Consider the following 21,503-nt stretch of genomic DNA (forward strand, 5'->3'; position numbering starts at 1 on the left):
GTTCGTCTTCACTCCACCTGCAAATTTCTGCTTATATTTCAGTTGAACACTTTTGAGCAAGCTGTTCTTTATTTTGCCAGTGCGTAGATGCGGAACCGCGAGCAGCAGCCAGGTATACTCAGCTTTGTTGTTGCCGCTCCTTTTCCTCCCTTCCTTTCTTTCTTATATAGGTTTCCATCTAATGGTAGCTCTCTCTCTCTCTTTTTTATGTCTCTATTTTTTAAACGGCAGAACAAACTACCATACGTACACACTGAATTTGATTCTGTTGTAAGCTTATTTCACTTTTTTCCTTTTAATCCATCAAGGAATGGCTGTAATGAATATTTACTACAAGAGAACAAATGTAGACCTTGATCTGAACTTATATCCAAGACAACAAGACAACAAATGTAGACCTTGATCTATTTTAGTATATGGCTACATTCAAGACAACAAGAATATGCTTTTGGAGCCTATTGAACCTTGATCTGAATTGCTGGTCTTGTCTGGGTCATCGGCCATTCACCTTGTAAAGCTGACCGTTCTCTGTTAATATAGAACTGTTTGTATCTATATGAAACTACTAAACTTCCTCTGCTCTATGAATGACCATTCGTCTACTGCAGCTCTATTTACATATGCTCATTTATTTGTGTAAGCTAATGGTGCCTGCTGACGATAACTAATATCAAGTCTTTGATTCTCTTGTAGACCAGGTCATACCATCATGACTATATTCGATTTGGTTCCTTAGGTACATCAAATGTGTCTATCCAAGAAGAGCACAATTTTAGAGTGTTTCTTTATGGTTCTGATTCCCCACCCCCATGTTAATATCTCTGTATGATTACCACATTACAAGTCTTCTTTTATATCCAAAAGGGGGACTAGCAATCTTCATCAAGCTTATTGGATTGGTTGTTCATGCCTACATCAATGTACTGTTCAACATCAAGCTTATTGGATCAGCTGTTTATGCCTAAATCAACCAAACAAGTACAGAGTTATCTTATGTTATTTCAAGGTACGTAAAACCAAGGAGATTGTTAAATTTTTTCCTCCTGCATTAACAGAACACACAGAAAACTGAATTTCCCTAAAAAAAGGTATATTGATTATCTGGGCTTCTCCTGAAGGATATTTACCTACTATTCTACCAATCCTTTGAAGTTATTTCTTTTACTCAGTGGTTTTGCGAGATATCAAATTATTTTTTAATTCCAGTAGTTCTTACTTAGTATATGTCAGCAGATTCATCCTTCATAAAACGTTATTCCCATATGGTTAAGGAGCAGGAAAATGCTCAGTCAGGATGCCTAAGAGCTTGAAGAAATGGCTTACAAATAACTTTTTTTTATCTTGCCATATTAGATTATTAGTGCAGTGGTCCTAGATTGCAACCTGAGTTCATCCTATTCCTACTTGTTGTCATTTTCCAACAGTAAGAAGTGGCTTCTCTTGAGAAATGAGTAGCATGTGCACTTTGGGTGGCTGGATTATATTGTTGCAGATATATTACAGTTGATGTTGGATGCATTTTCCAATCCCATTTCCTTAAATACTTTATACTAGCTTCTATTTTTGCTATATTGCTTTACGAAACAATTGATTACCTGTGATTAGACTCTGATTTATGGTATTTGCGTGTGGTTAGGCTAGGCATATTACACACACACATATAAAGTAAAAATGGAAGGTCAAAAGAGTAAATTAGTTGCTGCCCATAGTACTCTGCTTTGAACCCAGAAATTACTGTAGAACTATCGGCTAATTAAACACAGGAAGACATGACATAATATTTGACAACACTGTTGTGATTGTATACTGTTAGTTATTCATGCAAGGAAGATTTTTAAATATAGCTTATTATTTGTACTTCTATGCAATTTAAAAAAATGTTTTTGGCATTGTTAAGCATTAGATGTATTAAAAGGATGTAGGTTCATCTCTCTTAGTCTTAATTCATACGTGAACAATTTTCCCCAAGCGAATACTCAAGTGATTTCCTTCAAGCCCGGCAACGACGTTATCAAGTTTTCTCTATAATTGATTGCAGTACATGCAAAATATGATCAAAGTGATTGAAGATATATAAATTTTCTATGTTAGTTGTCTATGCAAGATATGAGTAAATTTTTAGGACATCATAAATTGTGCTACCGTGAATTTATGTAAATTCAGTTTGTATATCATAGTTTCTAGCAATAGCTTTCCGATTGTATGAATTTTGTATAAATTCGCCAAAGAGACAGGCAATGGCTATGCGGGTGCATGGTTCCGATGACCTGATGATGATGTCAATAACAAATTATTGGAGAAAAATAACTAATGCTAGAATTGCAGTCTTCACTATGCTACATATATATTATATTCCTTCTGAAATGAGAACTCTGAAAATAAATATATATCAAGATCATAGTAACTAAGCGACACGAAGAAGTCAGTGGCAATTGCCAGTGTATCGCACAATACCTTATTTACTTATTGGAGCAGGTAAATCCTTCTATTTTTTGGAGAAGCAAAGCTAACTACTTTGAAGCAGGTAAATCCTTCGGTTTATGTTGTACTTATACAGATACCTTGGAATTTCAGGCTAGATATATACTTTTTCCTGGTTGTTTTTATTGAAGTTCGAGTGCTTCACAACTTACAATTTGTTTTTTGGTTCCCTATTCGAAGAGCTTCTGTTGTGCATGTGGGGAAGAAGCCATATCACGTCTCATAGGAATTTTCTCGATCACGGCAATTATTAGTGGAGCATAGTACAATTTCAAAGAGATGATCACGACAATAATGGCAGACAGGGGAATCGAGGGACGGCACCGAATCGTCTCCTCTCCCTTGTGGTTTAAATACCGGAGGAATGGGAGGAGGCGTCTTGCTCCTTGTTCGTTCCCGCTGCTGCCGGCGGCCAGAGCTTCCTGATCAGGTGATGCTGCATTCTCTTCCATTTTCTTGAGACCCTATCACCTTGATCGACTTTGTGCTTTCTCGTGCTTCTACTGATTTTTTTTGGCTTGCTCCCTCAACACCCGTTACATGTTCGACAGAAAGCTTGTGATGGCCGTAGAGGGTGGCAAGGACTGCCTCGGTGACTTCACTGACGACCTCCTCCGGCATCTGTTGTCCCTTCTTCAGCCCGAAGATGCCCTGAAGACTTGTGTGCTAGACACCAGGTGGCGTGAACTATGCAGGCGCACCACTAGCCTGCACTTTGTCACTCTCAAGCGTTGGCTGTAGAAGTTCTCTGCCAACCCAGCTGTACATGCCGCAGATTATTTCAATCGGAAGGCGTCATGATGGTATTGCTACAGATGTATAATCTGTAGATCATGTTGAGTTCTCCTTTACTTGATCATTCTTTATTTGCTATCCTTTCATCCTCAATATTTCAGAGATAACGCCCTATTATGGTAACTACTAGAGTGTTCCCTTCTTACACCCCAGTTTAATAGGGTGTTTGCTCTTATGGTGACACCTAACACCCTATTAAACTGTCCAAAAGTCTTATATTTAGGAAGAGCTGTTTTACGGTGATTGGGTTAGTACTCGGAGTACTTAGCAGCACTTACATGTCTGATCACGTCTGATTTTTATTAGCCGTCAGATCTTGTGGGGAATTTTAATTGATTAAATTTAATATGTTAATTGCAATAAGGGCATAATGGTCCAGGGGGAAATATCTTTTCTTGAACCGATCACCTGAGGACCAGATCCATGTCTACTCGATCCAGTTCAGAATCCTCCTCCGATCTATTCCTCGCCGCTCGCCGCTCCTGACCTTCTCCGTCCTCGACCTGCCCAGCGAGAGGAATAAATTCATCGTCCTCGTCCTCCACCCAACCAACCCTAGCCCCCCACGCCGTCACCGAAGAAGAAGAAGGCCGGATCTGCGCCGGCTGAATCGGCGGCGACCGCGGCGGGCGATCCCATCTCTTCGCGCGTACCATCCTTAAGGTATGAATTCGGCTTGGCGTTCTGCTCGTTCTCTTGGCCGTTGCGCCCCTCCACCGTGCATGCAGTACAACCTCAACCCCACAAGATCCGGGTACGGACTAGAACAACGAATGGAAAGCTTCATCGTGGCATAGTTTCTCTTGAGCTAATCGCATCATGTTTGTTTAAGTAAGATGTTGACGTTTGAGATGAGATATACTAAAGGAAGATGAGATACTGGTTCCATAGTTCACTTAATTTAGTTTATTAAAGTCATCATCACTTTAGGTTTGCATAGCGCATGAAATATAGTTTAAAGGAAGATGAGATACTACTTGTTGGACGTTGATGATTGGTTTCCCTCACATGTCAAACCAGCAAAGTCTTTTCCATGCACTTGTCTTTGCCTATGAGCTATTTTACACCTGCAACATTGATAAACAGAAAGATGTTGATGATTGGTTTCCCTCACATGTCATATGCAGGAAGACATGGCGTATGCAAGTGATGAGAGTATGTTCGAGTATGTAAATGTTGTCAGCAAGATGTTTGATAGTGAGGCTGAAGCCTATGAATTCTACAACAAATATGCTCTTGAAAAAGGTTTTAGTGTGAGGAAAAGCTACGTTGAGTGGGATGGATCCAACAAATACATAATTTTAAGGAAAATTGTGTGTAGTCGTCAAGGGTTTCGCGAAGATAAGCACATGAAAAGAAAGATGGAAGATAGAAAAAGGAGGCCACAAAGTTTAACTCGTGTTGGGTGTAATGCTAAATTGGTCATTACGAGACAGGAGGAAACCGGTCAGTGGTTTGTCAAGGATTTCATCGATGAGCACAGCCATCCTCTAGCCCCACGGGATCTTTCTTGTCTGCTGCGTTCGCACAGACGAATTAGCGATGAGCAGAAAGCGGACATTGCGGACATGGAAAAATGTGGGATCCGCAAATACCGTATTATGGATATTTTGTGCTTTCAATACGGTGGATTTGATAATGTTGGATGCATAAAGAGGAACGTTTATAATTTCTGCCATGCTAATAAGCAGGAGACAATCAGTGCCGGTGATGCTAAAACGGTAATCATGCACATGATGGCGAGGCGAGAGCGAGATGTGGATTTTTTTCTTCAAGTACTTGGTAGACGAGCATGGCCATCTGAAGGGACTGTTCTGGGCTGATAGTCAATCGCGACTTGACTACGAGGCTTTCGGAGACGTCATTGTTTTCGATAGCACATACAGAACCAACAAATACAATCTGCCATTCGTGCCTTTTGTCGGGTTGAATCACCACCGCAGCACTGTTATATTTAGCTGTGGTATAATTTCTCATGAAACAAGCCAGGCATACGAGTGGATGTTGCGGACCTTTTCTGATTGCATGGCACAGAAGCATCCGATATCTGTGATCACAGATGGGGACCTTGCAATGCAGAGAGCAATAAGGGTGGTCTGGCCAGACTCAAACCATAGACTATGTATATGGCACATTCAGCAGAACATTGTACGCCATCTGCATGAGGACGACGTAAAGGAGGAATTCAGATCTTTCATTTATGATACTTCTTCCATTGAAGAGCATGAGATAAAATGGATACAATTCTTACAACGGAATAAAGTAACCAGTGAGGAGTCTTGGCTGCATTAGATGTATCAGGTGAGAAAGTTGTGGTGTGCTCCATATCTTGAGGGGCGTTGTTTCCTAGGATTGAGCAGCAATCAGAGGAGTGAGAGCTTGAACTCTATGCTACATACACATCTTGAGGGTAAGATGTCGTTGTTTGAAATGCTAGAGCACTATGAGCGTTGCCTTGCGTCGCGACGGATTAACGAAGCTCTGCATGACGTCGAAGCCTTGCAGTCCGTTCCATTTACAAAGGAAAATGCTTCACCGCTTGAGAAACACGCCGCAACAGTTTCACACCTAGTGTCTTTAAGATGGTCTTATGGAGCATAGATGTTGTCAGCAAATGTCAGATTAGAGAGATACTAGATGGATTAAAAGATTCCACTTATGTTGTGTCCAAGCGGGAAAGAATGGATAAAAAGTTTGGAGTGCGCATTGAAGAGCAAGGAGGTCTTTTGCACAGGGTGAGTTGTTCTTGCCGTAAGCTGGAATGCGCAGGCACACCATGTTCCCACATTTTTTACATATTGGAGATTTTAAAACAAACAATTCTGCCCGGTTGTTGCGTTCCCACTAGGTGGACTATGAATGCAAAATGTGCATACGCACCTACCAGAAAAAACCAGATGTATGACTATTCGGTAAGCCTGCAGAGGTACCGCGAGTTGCAGAATTGTAGTCACGCCGCAAGTTTCCAGGCATGCCACTCTGATGAGGACTATCACCGTCTAAAGATGCTTTTGCAAGCACAACATCATGGCAAGCAATCAAGTTTTGAACAAGCTGACAGCAAGGAGTCAACTAATGCTCAGCATAACAGCATTAGGTTTGGCCCGTTGATGCCGCACTCGCAGAAAGTTGATAAGGTTCTGGATCCCGTGCATGTGCCAGGACGAGGTGCACCGAAGAAAAGGCTGCAGGCAAAGACAAAGAAGTCAAGATCACAGAATATATGTGGCTATTGCAAGAAACCAGGTCACAATTGACGTAAATGTGCTAAATTGCTAGAGGTACGAAATATGTTCATATTTTTTTGCATGTGTTTTACTCATAATTGATGTCCATGTGATTTATTGTATTCTTCTGTGTAGGATCTCGAGGCTGAACTGTGATATCTACATACAGCATGAACCGACGATGAGCCAGAGAAAGTCGTGTGCCATTCAGCTTTGTGTGACGTGGTCTTTACATTCTATTTCATCGTGACAGTAATTTAGTGAAGTGTGGTTGTACTGCCATGTTACTGTATTAGTTCGACATCTTTCGTTTCAATTTTCTGTGTGTATCATTTGATGTCCAACTTTAAGAATGATGATGTATTTCGACAAATTGGGCACTATGATTCTTCACCCTTACTATGGTTGTCATGCATATTCATAACCATCATGCATATTCTTCATTTACAAAGCAATAATGGCTGACGTATTTTTTAAATAAGCGGGGCCCACTGGGGTGTGCTTGGAAATCTTTGAAAAACCTCCATGCACGTTCATCTTTGCTGCATGCAAATCGGGCGGCAGCCGCTGTGCTAGTAGCTGTCAAGGCCTTGATGAATCACTATTCACATGCAGGTCCCCGACTCTTGCATGCAGGTCCCCTTGAGGCATAAACCGATGTTTTCAGCAGTCAGTCTAGAGGGCATTATAAATTCAAAAAAATTCAAAAACTTGGAAACCTAGTTTTGTTTGTGGAAGAGATCATGTGTGCCAAAACTGAGGTGATTTGGAGGTGGTCGAAAAAATGCCCGCATTCCCGGAGGGACCATTTGGTCTAACTTAAGCCAGTTTTTGAAAAAACGTGAATTTTTCCACCACCTCCAAATCACCCAAATTTTCTTGTACATGGTCACCCACATGTGCAAAACATGTGTATGCAAGAAAATTTTGAAAAAAATTATTTTACAATGCCCCCTTGAGGCATAGACCGATGTTTTTAGCAGTCAGTCTAGAGGGCATTATAAATTCAAAAAAATTCAAAAACTTGGAAACCTAGTTTTGTTTGTGGAAGAGATCATGTGTGCCAAAACTGAGGTGATTTTGAGGTGGTCGAAAAAATGCCCGCATTCCCGGAGGGACCATTTGGTCTTTTAACTTAAGCCAGTTTTTGAAAAAACGTGAATTTTTCCACCACCTCCAAATCACCCAAATTTTCTTGTACATGGTCACCCACATGTGCAAAACATGTGTATGCAAGAAAATTTTGAAAAAAATTATTGTACAATGCCCCCTTGAGGCATAGACCGATGTTTTCAGCAGTCAGTCTAGAGGGCATTATAAATTCAAAAAAATACAAAAACTTGGAAACCTAGTTTTGTTTGTGGAAGAGATCATGTGTGCCAAAACTGAGGTGATTTGGAGGTGGTCGAAAAAATGCCCGCATTCCCGGAGGGACCATTTGGTCACTTAAGCCAGTTTTTGAAAAAACGTGAATTTTTCTGTGAATTTTTCCACCACCTCCAAATCACCCAAATTTTCTTGTACATGGTCACCCACATGTGCAAAACATGTGTATGCAAGAAAATTTTGAAAAAAATTATTTTACAATGCCCCCTTGAGGCATAGACCGATGTTTTCAGCAGTCAGTCTAGAGGGCATTATAAATTCAAAAAAATACAAAAACTTGGAAACCTAGTTTTGTTTGTGGAAGAGATCATGTGTGCCAAAACTGAGGTGATTTGGAGGTGGTCGAAAATGCACATTTCTGATATTTTCACAGGTTACAAAATATATTATTGGACAGAATATAGACAAGAATATAGACAGCACCACACAGCAACAGCACATTCATCCAATATAATAGAAGATAGCTCTCCGAATACAATTCATCATATTAGTCTCCGAATTCAAAAGACCGAACAAAGATAGAACATTACAAGTCTCGAGACCGCGAGTAGCGAGTTTGTCTTCACATTACAAGTCGATATCGATCATCTAAAGTACCATCACATAGAAGAGAGTTGCGGTCATCACGATGAGCATCATCGCAATGAAACTGGTCTTCATCCGGTTCCTCCAACGCTCCCTCCTCTCTCCCGCTAGATAGCGGGCGTATCTAGATTCCGCCTCCGCCCTAGTGGTGTACCCTTTGTAACTGTTACCGCTGAAACGGTGAACCTGTCTCCGACACTCCTCCTAGTCGTCGTAGACTCCGGGAACCTTACCCTTGTACACGACATACGACGGCATCTCTATGCACAAGCCAAACAACAGACAATACAAAAGCAATAAATAAGTATGCAACAAAAGGATCGGAAGAGAAAAGCAAGACATTAATAGCACAATTCATGGTCCTAGTAATAAATAGCATCAATTACATCTAAGTTGAACGACTGTCCAAACCAAAGAGACATACAATTCATTAAAGTTTAATTACAACATGAGCCAATCAATGTTTCAGAACTACACATAGCATCACTACTTTCGACTCGACTCATGGGACCGGAGCGTGGATGAAGCCGCCGTCTGTCCTGATGGTCATGAAATCGCGGGCGTTGTCAGCCTGCATTTGTAGCGTTGTGTCTATCTCACTGCACAGAACACGGAATGTTAGAAGAAATAAAGAACGATCGATGGATGCATTTTTTGCTGTTTTGGCTGATGTTGTTTTGGTGCTGTTTTCGTGCCATTTAGGATGGCTGCAGTGACTTTTTGGTGCCATTTTTGATCTCTTAATATGGTTGCAGTGAGAGCAAAATATGGCTGTTATTTTTTTTTTGTTTCAGAAACAGGACAAACCAAAGGGCCCACGTCTCCCCTCCAGATTTTTCGACGGCCAAAGGGCAGGACGTTTGAGTTTTCGAGGCAACTCCCCACGTCTCCCCTCCACTGGCAACTCCCCACGACTCCCCTCCACTGGCAACTCCCCACGACGCAGGGAACTCCCCTTCTATTCCATTGCCGCTCAATCTGCCTCCCTCTGCCTCCCTCCTCATTCCATTGCCGCTCCATCTTCCTCCCTCTGCCTCCCTCTGCCTCCACCATCAAGCAACTCCCCTCTGCCTCCACCATCGCTGGCCAGGAGGGCAATGGCGGAGGAATCGTGGAGCAACTCCCCTTCGTCTGCCAAGAGAATGGCAGAGGCATCGTGGAGCAACTCCCCTCCGTCTGCCAAGCGTCACCAAGGTGAGGCGTCTGGCAAGGAGCCGCTGGTGGTCGACGACGACGTTCCGGTCCCCGGGCAGAAGCAGGACTACACCGTGCCGCTCATGGTTGATATCCACCTGAAGAAGGAGAAGCTGGATGTCGTATGCACTAGCAATCCAGACGAAGCCGACAAGAGGATCCGCGAGATCAGGAGGAGGCTCAGCGGCATGCTTTCTCGGTCGATCGGTGTTGATGTCGAGTATACGAGGGAAGATGAACCTCCGCAAAAGGCTGCAGTTCTACAGTTATGCGTGGAGGATCTCGTCCTGGTATACCACATCACCGCGGCAACCAAATGGTAAAAACATCCAGTTCTGAAGTTTCTGAAGTTCTGACGTTTCTGTCTAATTAGTAGTTTCTGAAGTTTCTGAAGTAGACGCAATAGTTCTGTAGTTCTGAAGTAGATGCAATACTAGTTCTGAAGTTCTGAAGTTTCTGTCTAATTAGTAGTTTCTGTAGTTTCTGAAGTTTGTAAAGTAGATGCAATAGTTCTGAAGTTCTGAAGTAGATGCAATACTAGTTCTGAAGTTCTGAAGTTTCTGTCTAATTAGTAGTTTCTGAAGTTTCTCAAGTAGATGCAATAGTTCTGAAGTTTCTCAAGTAGATGCAATAATTCTGAAGTTCTGAAGTAGATGCAATACTAGTTCTGAAGTTCTGGAGTAGATGTAATACTAGTTCTGAATTATATGTCTAATTAGTAGTTTCTGAAGTTTTTGAAGTAGATGAATTTGATGCACCAGATTAATTTGATGCAGGCCCAAGGAACTCCGCCCGCTCCTGCAGGAGAAGAAGCTGTACACCTTTGTTGGCTTCTCCATTGGAGGTGACAAGGAGAAGCTGAAATTGTCTGGTTTGGAGATCAACCCCGACAAGTACGTCGACATGCAGCGCAAATGGAGAGTTGCAAACAATGGAAAGAAGTGGCAGGCTTTGGCTGAGTTTGCAGCCAGCCTCATCCACCAATCGTACAAGGAAATGAAGCAGAAGATCAACAAGGAATTGGACCACAAACTATGGGGGGACAGCCCACTGCCAAACAACCTCATCGAGTACGCGGCGAAAGATGCGTACGTCACCTACGAGGCATGGAAGAAAATCGAAATCGTCAAAGAAGGTTTGGAGTACTGGCAAGAGGCGGAGGATCATTGGGATGACCCCTACTACTGGGGATATTGAGTTATTTGTGGTATTATGTGTCTCAGTTTGCAGTTATGTGGTTGAACAAGTTTGCTTTTGTAATGTTGAACAAGTTAGCTTTTGTTATGTTGAACAAGTTTGCTTTTGTAATGATGAACAAGTTTGCTTTTGTTATGTAGTTATGTGATTGTTACGATGCTGGTGCAGAACACTTATGGTTGTGATGTGATGCAAAATCCTTCAACTTTTGGTGATCATTTAGTTCAAGTTTTGGTCAGATCATACAGAATGTTGTCTAGAAGTTTTTGTGATCATTTAGTAGTTTTTTTATACAGAAGCCTTTCACTATAACTGAAAAAGCTGAAGTTGTCAGCATGAAGAATCACACAACACAGCACCTACATTATGATGATACACAATCAACTGCAGACCTGAATGCATCCAATTCGGCCTTTCCCAAGCAGTGATGGTAACTGAAAGTATAACAACTAAAAACGCAGCTCTACTGTATGTGTCCAATAGTGCCATCATAACAGAACTTTGAAAAGTCCTATATTATACAGTAGCAAGCATCACAAGTTTCAGATGGTTTTCTAGCAAGTATTTTCCAGAAAAGTGGATTGGTGGCACAAAATTGCTACACTCAGTCGATCTACCTAGCATTATCAGCATGGATACCATTGAGACGTGAACAGAAACTGGGGTACCTGCGCTGTCCTGCGGTGGTTGAGGAGATGGATCCGGCCGATCCCGTTCGGGGGGCGCGGGGGCGGCGGGGGTGGAGTCGCCGACGGCGTGCAGGGGCGGCGGACAGAGGGGGACGAGTGGGGGATCTGGCGATGGAGGGAGGGAGGCCACAGTGCGAGGGGAATAGGTGGAGTGCGGGGAGGGTTCTAATGGCCTACTTCGGATGGGACTAATTCGGATGGGCCTAATTTGGATGGGCCGTCTCGTTGTCTGCGCCTGAGGCATGCATGCATGGGAATGGCGGCGACGTGGGTTTGCATGCGCGGGTGGCGGACGTGAACTTTATCTATCCGAAATATGTTATGATTTCTACCCGAAATCAAGCTCGCGTGCGACGCGCTCGCGTGCGACGCGCTCCCGTGCGACGCACGCCTCTCGCGTGATACGCGATTCCGATGCGACTGCGTGCCAAGTTTTATAGATGGAAACTTCTTTAGACACAATGCCATCTCAAAAACAACTCAGAAACAACTGTATGATTGATCATAAAACACATGCATTGTTGTTCAAAGAACTGTCTCATGAATAAATTGTACCATAATTGCGAACATAGTGTGAAACAGAAAACAAAATGTTTGTTTGCAACTAAATAATCCTGGTTTGAAGCTTAAACTGGTTGAAAAACAATTGAGCCTACTCCATATTGTCTTCTGCACTGCCAAAATCCAGTGACCTCTTGCGTTGCGTCGTTGGCGACGACCAATGTGCTTCAATCTTTTTCTCTTTAACATCAATTAACCATACAACTTAAGTTGTTCTTGGTCTTTCTCTGCCAACTCTCTAGCAAGACCCTCCATTTCTTGGATTCTCACTTCCTGTAGAAAACCATAGGAATTGTATTAGGAAGAACTCAAAAAAGACGTAGCCATAAACTAGATGCATGTAACATGTAAAATTTGAACCTCGGAATCAATGTCATCCTCGGGAAAATAACCCGTAGTTCTATTGTACACAATGTACAGGTGACATGTCTTGCTGCCATTCAGATCAGAAAGCATTTTTTGTACATCATCTGGTCCTGCAATCAAGAACATTCCTTCTGGCAGCTTCCACGCAGACCCGGGTAAGAAGTAGTACAGTTCTGCTCCCAGTTTGCAACCAAAAGTATCTCTCATTTCACTCATAATGAGATCGTAGGTCACTTTGGCGGGTTCAAAAATTCTGACTTCTGCCGGGTGTTCATCAAAGTATGCTCTCGGGACATGTGACATCTCATCATCCCTACTAACAAAAAATTCCATGACCAGCACCTAGTATCTCACATCAGAGTTAATACATTCAATGAGTAAAGGGGCAAACATAATTTTTTATGTGCATAGCAACATTGCGGCGTTGTTACCTGCTTTTGTGGAATGTATCCTTCATGTGGAGTGACTGGGGATTGTGCCATCTCAAACCTTCTCACCTTGTTATGTGGAATGTATCCTTCATGTGGTGTGACTGGGGACTCTGCCATCACAGGTTTCTTATCCTGCGTATGAAACATCGATAGTGGGTTTACACACAAGTTTTGAAAGGTCATACCATATCTTGGGTATGCATCGTTGCGAGGTACTTACAAGGGGAGAATTGACGATATGTTGTTGGGGTGGACTGATGTGGCATTGAACGGGTGACTCTATCGCAATGTCTCGAGTGAATGGCGACTGTGTCGTCTCATGATGCTTAGCCTACATACAATCGCCGACATAAGGTTGCCACAAATTGAAGATGTTTGTATCATAGAATACGTAGGTCCTTAATATATAGAATCGGTGCGAGATACTTACAGGGGGAGAATAATTGAAGACATGTTGCCGGGGTGGCCGTGAGATCGCACGGTCTTCTAACATATGTCCTTCCAAGCGGACCTTCTCCAGCATGGCCTTATAATCCATGTCTGACCGTTCCTATAGCAGCTTACTGTCCATATCCGCACGTGCCTGCAACACATAGGCATCCATCCTGACTCGCTCTGTCTGTATAATACTGTCCACAAGCTTCCGGTCCTTCTGCAATGTTTGATGCATTTCCTTGTAGCCTAAGACAAACTTTTTTTCCATGTACTCATAGTCCCTCTTATACTTTTCTTCAATCTCAAGACGCATCTTCGCCATCTTACGGGAAAACTCCTCACGCTCCTCCTTTATCATCCTGTCCACGTATGAACGTTCTTTTTTTAGTTTCTTATCTACCTCGGCGCGATCCTTTTGCACCTTCAAGTCGATCTCCCGACGCGCTTCATGCAAAGACTTGTCGTACTCCGCACGGTTGTTATGCGCCTCTGAGACCATGGTCCCTACAGCGACACATATACCCATAGTATGAAAACTGTATCCACACCCTCATCCAACTAATTCGAAACAATATGACCGTGAAAAAATATTCATAATCAGTTCGTACGATCAACTAGTACAAACTATCAATCAAAAAGCTCTTGCATGACATCCTGTACTCGAATCACACCAGAACTACTCAACTATGGCAAAAGCTGGATTTTCTAATCTCTTCGGAAATTACTTGTTGGTCGAATCAATGGAAAAAATAATGAGCACTGCAATCAAAGATGAGAGAAGCTGTGGAGGAGACCTTTTTAATCCGGCATCGGCGTGGTCGCTTGAGAAGCGATGGCGCGATCCCGGCGATGTCTATGTGAGGAGAAACAAGGTAGATGGGGGTGGTTAGGATAGGGTAGATATGCGGTAGAATGGGAAGGTATATATCTGTGATTTTAGGGTTAATTAGTTATTTTGAAGTAATGCGCTTCGATGCAAGTTTTTTTTAACGAGCGCGATCTTTCCGGGGCTTCGAAAACATGTGCACTGACCGCGGGTCGAACCACATATCACACAAGACCGAGCCATCGCCGTGCCCGTGCCAACCCGCTGCCCACCATTCTAACTTATTGTTCTCTAAAAAAGGAAGAGCAATAAATTCAGTCCAAGAATTTCCAGATATAATTGTCAACCCATTTTCGTTCGTAATTACGAGATATGTTTGGCGCAATTAGTGGCTAACTGGGTTCTTTTTTTTGAGGAATAGTGGCAACTTGGTTTGATACATGCCAAACGTTACGTTCAGATTAGTTGCATTATTTCGTTCATTTTTTACCAAAAAAATCTATACAAAGTGTTAATTGGACAATGTGAACAATGTGGCACGAAGGTTGTCGGCCCAGCCACTGGATGGAATGGATGGTACATGTACACGCAAGTACGATCTCTGACACGCGCATTTCGGGTCCCTGTACATGTACATGTAAACCAACCCAACATTGATCCGGTTCAGTGGATGCATGCATGCTCTATGTGGCACGAAGTATGTCGGCCGAGCCAGTCGACGGACCAGATCGATGCTACAGGAGGGACTCCATTGTAGACCAACGCTCCATCAATGTCCGGTGTGTGTGCTACGTCCACCGTAAGACAAACATAGTTCCGTCAACCCTAAAACCCTTAAACCCTAAACCCTGATAACCCTAACCCCCCCCTCCCACTAAACCGTAAAAACATTCAAATTTTTGCCCCACATGGAAACCATTATGCATGCATTCTCTATGTGGTCATGGGATGCCATGAAAGATTTTTGGGATTATACACGCAAGTACGATCTCTGACACGCGCATTTCCGGCCTAGCATGTCAACACCCCGAAAGCACTAGCTGGGTTCCTCACCTGTATGAAACCAACCAAACATCGATCCGGTTCAGTGGATGCATGCATGCTCTATGTGGCACGAAGTATGTCGGCCGAGCCAGTCGACGGACCAGATCGATGCTACAGGAGGGACTCCATTGTAGACCAACGCTCCATCAATGTCCGGTGTGTGTGCTACGTCCACCGTAAGACAAACATAGTTCCGTCAACCCTAAAACCCTTAAACCCTAAACCCTGATAACCCTAAACCCCCCCCCCTCCCACTAAACCGTAAAAACATTCAAATGTTTTCCCCACATGGAAACCATTATGCATGCATTCTCTATGTGGTCATGGGATGCCATGAAAGATTTTTGGGATTATACACGCAAGTACGATCTCTGACACGCGCATTTCCGGCCTAGCATGTCAACACCCCGAAAGCACTAGCTGGGTTCCTCACCTGTATGAAACCAACCAAACATCGATCCGGTCCAGTGGATGGATGCATGCTCTATGTGGCACGAAGTTTGTCGGCCGAGCCAGTCAACGGACCGGATCGATGGTACCGGAGGGAATTCATTGTAAACCAACGCTCCATCAATGTCCGGTGTGTGTGATACGTCCACCGTAAGACAAACATAGTTCTGTCAACCCTAAAACCCTTAAACCCTAAACCCTGATAACCCTAACCCCCCCCACTAAACCGTAAAAACATTCAAAATTTTGCCCAACATGGAAACCATTATGCATTCATTCTCTATGTGGTCATGGGATGCCATTAAGAAAGTTTGGGATCATTAGTACATATACATGCAAGTACGTTCTCTGACACGCGCATTTCCGGGCTTGCATGTAAACACTCAACCCTAAACCCTGATAACCCTAACCCCTGATAACCCTAAACCCCTAAACCCCTAAACCCCTAAACCCTAATAACCCTAAACCCCGTAAACCCCACACCGAGTTCACAAGATTTTCTTATTTCTTTATATCATTTATCCAAATCTCACATAACTCATGCGGCCCACCCCTCCCTAAATCCCGCGATTACAGCTCTGCATTCTAACCACCCGGGCCGTCCGCACCTCCCACGACCGATGCAAGATCAGATCGGAGACGCCGGTCGCCCACGGAATACAGGAGTCGGCGGCCAGCACTCGCCGCCCACCGCCAACGTGATCTGAGGGCTCGGACGTCAGTGTTCTTCTCGTCGCCTCCTCCTCGCGTGAACGCGCCGTTTTTCCTTTGCGCCGTCGACCGCGCTATACCGACACTTATAGTTTCCGACGCACTAACCGCCGCCAGCTACTCGGTGGCACCATCTCCGAGATAAGGTATTAGCTGATCGTAACTCTTTATAATCGTTGTCCGCCGATGCTTTAGTTGTTGAACCCTCATAGGTTTTGCACCCAAATAGGTTCTGTGCTTAAACCCATAAGTGGATCATATGTTAAATGACCCAGTTAATTTTGTTAAAATTAATTCTCTGCTAATTTTGTTATACATTTTCCAATTTTGTTCAGATTAATTGAGCTTGATTTTATCATTGCATACGAGGCAGCAATGTCAGTTTCAGATACGAACCTTAATAATGGAGAAAAGCCCATCTCTGAAATTACCGATGCAGTAAGTAATTTACTGTTTGTGTACAATCGTTTCGTACACATAATTCATGTGTACTCAGTAATATTTAATGGCATGTAACAGGAACTCGCCGAAAAGCATGGTCATATGAAGTTAGTATGCTCACAGACAAGGTTCGGAAAAACCATGAAACTGTTGTCACAAGACCACAAAAAGTACATCATATTAGAAACCAGTCTTGGTGGTCTAACCCAGATGCATGAAGTGACTCTACGGCGCATAATGTTGGTTAGACTAGCCAAGAGCATAGATATGGACACGCAATCCATTACCATCGGTAAAACGCCAATTCCTATAACAAAAGAGGACGTGCAAGGTATATTTGGCATTCCGATAGAAGGGGAGGATATAGAGCCACATCTGGAAATGCAAATCGACACAGAATTGTTTACCGCCTATGCAAACAATGGGCAAATTTTGATTTCTGACCTTGAAATGGCGATCCGAGCTTCCAAAGCCCCAGACGGCGATTTCCTGAGGCGGTTCGTTCTGTACGCAATTGGTACTGTTCTAGCACCAACAGCACAACATTATGTGGACTCAAAATTTCTCAACCTTGTTACAAATCTTGAAAACCTTCGAAAATTTAACTGGGGATGTTTCACACTTAATCACTTCTTCAAGTCCGTTCACAAGTTTAGAAATCGAGATCACGTAAATCTACAAGGAAATCTAATTCTGCTCCAGGTTAGTGATAGATCACTACTTAATGTCCTTTAATTATTGTTCTGTTGCATATCTGTATGGTGATGAACTAATTTATTGTGTAGTATTGGTACTGGGAGCACGTGCGTAGTGGCCGATTAATGTATGCTTCTAGACCCCCTCCATTGATCGCACGATGGGACGAAATGATGGCTACTTTAAGAAGTGATGCTTACGAGAAAGGAGGTCTTCATAACGGGCTGGTACCTATCTACAATTGAACTTTCTATATCCGATTTTTTATTTGGTACTAATGGTTCATTATATTTTAAAAAAATAGGCTGTCATGGAAATTTGTGCTCCTCAATGACCGTCCGAGAATTCTATTAATTTTCCAAGAAAAAAAGATGAACATGTGCATCAACATGATTCGTATCGAGCACCATCACAAGGACAGCAATTTAGTAGCCAGCAAGTATATACTCCAAAGACTATTTGTTTTTGCAATATCACAAATAGGTGTCATGGAACCTCATTCATTTAGCTATTGTTATCAACGGGGTTTTATTTTGTTTACACAGATTGAAATGGTAGTTGAAGTCATGAATGCACGCATTGCTGATCATGAAAAGAAGGTATGTAGGAAGTTAATGGAAATTGAGCACAGATTTGATGTCAAATACCAGACTCTAGGTGAAGACTTGATCGACATGAAGACTAAAACTGGCACTAAGCCTAGGTTGTCGAAGGCCGAGGACGAAATTAAAGACTTAAGGAGGGAACTCCATGTATGTCATACTGTGCATTTTGTATTTTTTATGAATATGTTCCTTCATGTTCATTATTGTTTGCATTGTTACAGGACTTAAAATACGAATTTAGAAGGAACCGACAATCAGTGTCACAGAAAGGAGGCATGCAGGTGATCAAAATTGGCCCAACACGTTAATATCTAAAATTAACAAACTAATGATGAACTACCTTTGTTCATTGTAGGATCAAGTCAATGTGTGCAATTCATCCCTGACAGGAACTCCTAGGGCTAGCCAATTCACGACAGGGACTTCGAGTACACCAAGTGCAAGACATGTGACGGAAAACAATGAGGAACCACAATTAACTCCGATGAAGCCTGTCTTTGGTAATGATTACAAGTTCACGGATGAGGACATAGAGACAGCCGTTTACATCCGCGGAACATATGACCCTGTTGAAATAGCTAGAATCGGAGACATTTCCCTCACAGCAGAAAATCTGAAGCGAAATTTGGACGACAAATACATTTATGGTGATGTAAGCCCATTATACTCTATTCTACATCATTACTGCAACAACTGTCTTATTATTGTATGATTGAAAATTTGGCAGGTTATTATGGCATATGCTCGCATTAGCCAAATTGAGAATGATACTACCTCAATCATATCCCCTCAAGAAACCGAAAAGCTGTTACAAATGAAGGGGGTGGTTTCTGTTGGACGTGCAGCCTCATGGTTAGCTCGTGTAGCAGGAAAATTTGTAGGGCGCCGAAAGGTACACGTTTTCCACACTTTCATAGTTTACGTACACACTGTACACGACAAATTTCGGTTCTCAACCCAACCCAAATTTTACTGCAGGTGCATGTCCCACTCAATGTACACCAAAACCATTGGATGCTAATGATGTTTAATTTTGACAAAAAAGAAATTCAGACTCTGAACTCCATGAATTATCATTGCGACAAGACCAAGGAAGATTCTCTTGTAAGTGTTCTCTTGCTGCCTCTTTTGATCCGCATGGAACATGAGCTCCCAAAGTACCGTAACCCTATGTATAACTCGTCGTACCCTAGGTGGACTCGATTCAGTTCTGCATTGACGAAGCTGTCAAGAAAGGGTTGATATCACCAGCTAATAACATCAATTTTGCCAAATGGACCAAAAAACGCTATGAGAACATACCACAACAGACCGATGGGTACGCATGGCCTCATAAATTATTATGTGCGTACACGAATAAGATTACTGATCTTTAACTAAACATCGCAGGACTTCCTGTGCGGTTTGGACACTGCAGTACATGTTGTCATGGTTCGGGGATGAAATGACCGATATTTTGAACCAGGTAATTGAATGCCTAATTTAAATTTGTACTTTGTTTAGCTTGAAAGCTATGCTGACGTCAGTGTCGGTTATCCAATATAGGCAAGGATAGATATTTTCAGGTGGAAAATATGTACAGCCTTACTGCATTCAAATTGCAATGCGCTTCATCTCGAATCATATAAGTTCCCCATAACGGTTAGCGCTACATGAAGAATATATCATTTATTTCATAAGTCTCATGATTAGAACTAACGCAGCACTCTCTCTTATACAGAAGGAGGTGTATGATGCCCAGCAAGCAGTTCTACCTAATGCTTCAGAAGAGGACGTACAATTAGTCAACAATCCCGATGGTTCCAACGAACCTGACACATCCAACTCCCAGAAGGATACCGGTGCAGCCAACTCCCCCAATAATGGTGCACCCAACTCCCCCAAAAGGAAGAGAGCATGTGGACGCCCGAGAAAGCTAGTCGATCCCGAGCAAGCAGCAAAAACAAAGAGTCTTAAAGAACTGAAACTTAAATTTGACAGCAAGACCATAGCCAACCAAGTGTCTTCGTTACCATCACGGTCACGCAGAGAGCATAAACCAGCACCAGCTTTATTGAGCCCATTCAGACACAAATAGGTAGCATCAATTGATCATCAATTCATACATGCTCATGCTCATGCTCTACTTCTAGCATCATTTGATACACGTTTTGTTCTTATCAGAAAGTGGAAATAGGTACTTTTGGCAATCATGAGCATCCTCTACTTATTGCAATATCTAATGCATTGATACATTCTCATGCTCATGCTCTACTTTTAGCATCATTTGATACACGTTTAGTTCTTATCAGAAAGTGGAAATAGGTACTTTTGGCAATCATGAGCATCCTCTACTTATTGCAATATCTAATGCATCATCAATACAAAGCTTGATTTGGCAATAGGTGGAATTGGCAATCATTTGCATGCTTTAATTTTGTCAAAAATTAATGCATAGTTCAGTTGTAATTGCTCATAGATATGGCATGAACATGCTGAGTTATACACTAAACATAGTCATGCCAAGCTATAACTACCATAGTCATATTATGAGAGTTCCTAGCATGCATCACCGTACGGCAGAATAATACAGCAACCATAACATAGACCACCGTACTATACTTGAGTTGCTAAGGCCTTGTGCAATGCAAGGTGCTTAGGGGAGTTGCTTATAGAAATAAACCAGGCTTTTCTTAAGCACATGTGCTTATTTGTACAGGGTAGACGCATAACTAGGCGTCTCTCCTGTAGAAATAGGCACTGGTGCTTCAGAAATACCCTGTTTATTTTTCTAAGCACCACCCTAAGCATCTAGCATTGTACAAGGCTTAAACATGCATCACCAAAATAGTATTAACAACTAGGAACACTAAACCAGAGTAGCAGCAAACTCTTAACATAAACAGCAGATCAACCACCGCTCAGCATAGGTTCAGACACACCATAGGACATCAGTTTTAGAGTCCAACAACAAACGAACATACATAACATAATAGGACACGGCGGTCCTGGGGCAGCAGCAGCACTCTAGCAGCACATCACTTCTCTCCCTTCTTCAATGCATGTTGTAGGGCTCATTGACTTTGACAATCTCGAGGAAGCGTGCGTAGGCAGCATGTTTAGCCAGAGTACTGGCTTTATGCTTCTTACCATGTCCATTGCCAGTGCTGAAGGCATGCTGGATCATGCCATCTATGCCGCCACCGATCACCTTGCAACAGAAAGGGCATCCAATCTTGCCAAAGAAACGGTACTTGATCTTCCCAGCAATCAGATGCCTCAGGGTGTACCGGCTCTTGCTGTGCCTACTGTCCATGCTGTAGTCCACGTCGTCGTCATCCTCCTGTGAATTAGTGAATTAGTACACATAGAAGAACTCAGCTAATCTATTATGGTACATTGAC

At 42.7% G+C, this 21,503-nt stretch overlaps 1 long non-coding RNA gene across 4 annotated transcripts in view; it reads left to right on the forward strand.

Annotated features, from left to right (window-relative positions):
- The first annotated feature begins 732 nt into the window (after positions 1–732).
- Positions 733–21,503, forward strand: part of LOC125542965 — a 29,201-nt gene continuing 8,430 nt past the window's right edge. Inside the window, exons 1-4 of one of the 4 annotated variants that reach the window (XR_007298208.1) lie at positions 737–1,006; positions 2,476–2,524; positions 2,662–2,911; positions 3,033–3,523. This is a non-coding gene — a long non-coding RNA (uncharacterized LOC125542965). Of the gene's footprint in view, positions 1,007–2,308; positions 2,912–3,032; positions 3,524–21,503 lie in introns of those variants that run through there. The other 3 variants (XR_007298206.1, XR_007298205.1, XR_007298207.1) reach the window with 3 other exon arrangements.

The sequence above is a fragment of the Triticum urartu genome, chromosome 3 (genome assembly GCF_003073215.2).
Source record: "Triticum urartu cultivar G1812 chromosome 3, Tu2.1, whole genome shotgun sequence".
In the NCBI taxonomy this organism is placed as follows: domain Eukaryota; kingdom Viridiplantae; phylum Streptophyta; class Magnoliopsida; order Poales; family Poaceae; genus Triticum; species Triticum urartu.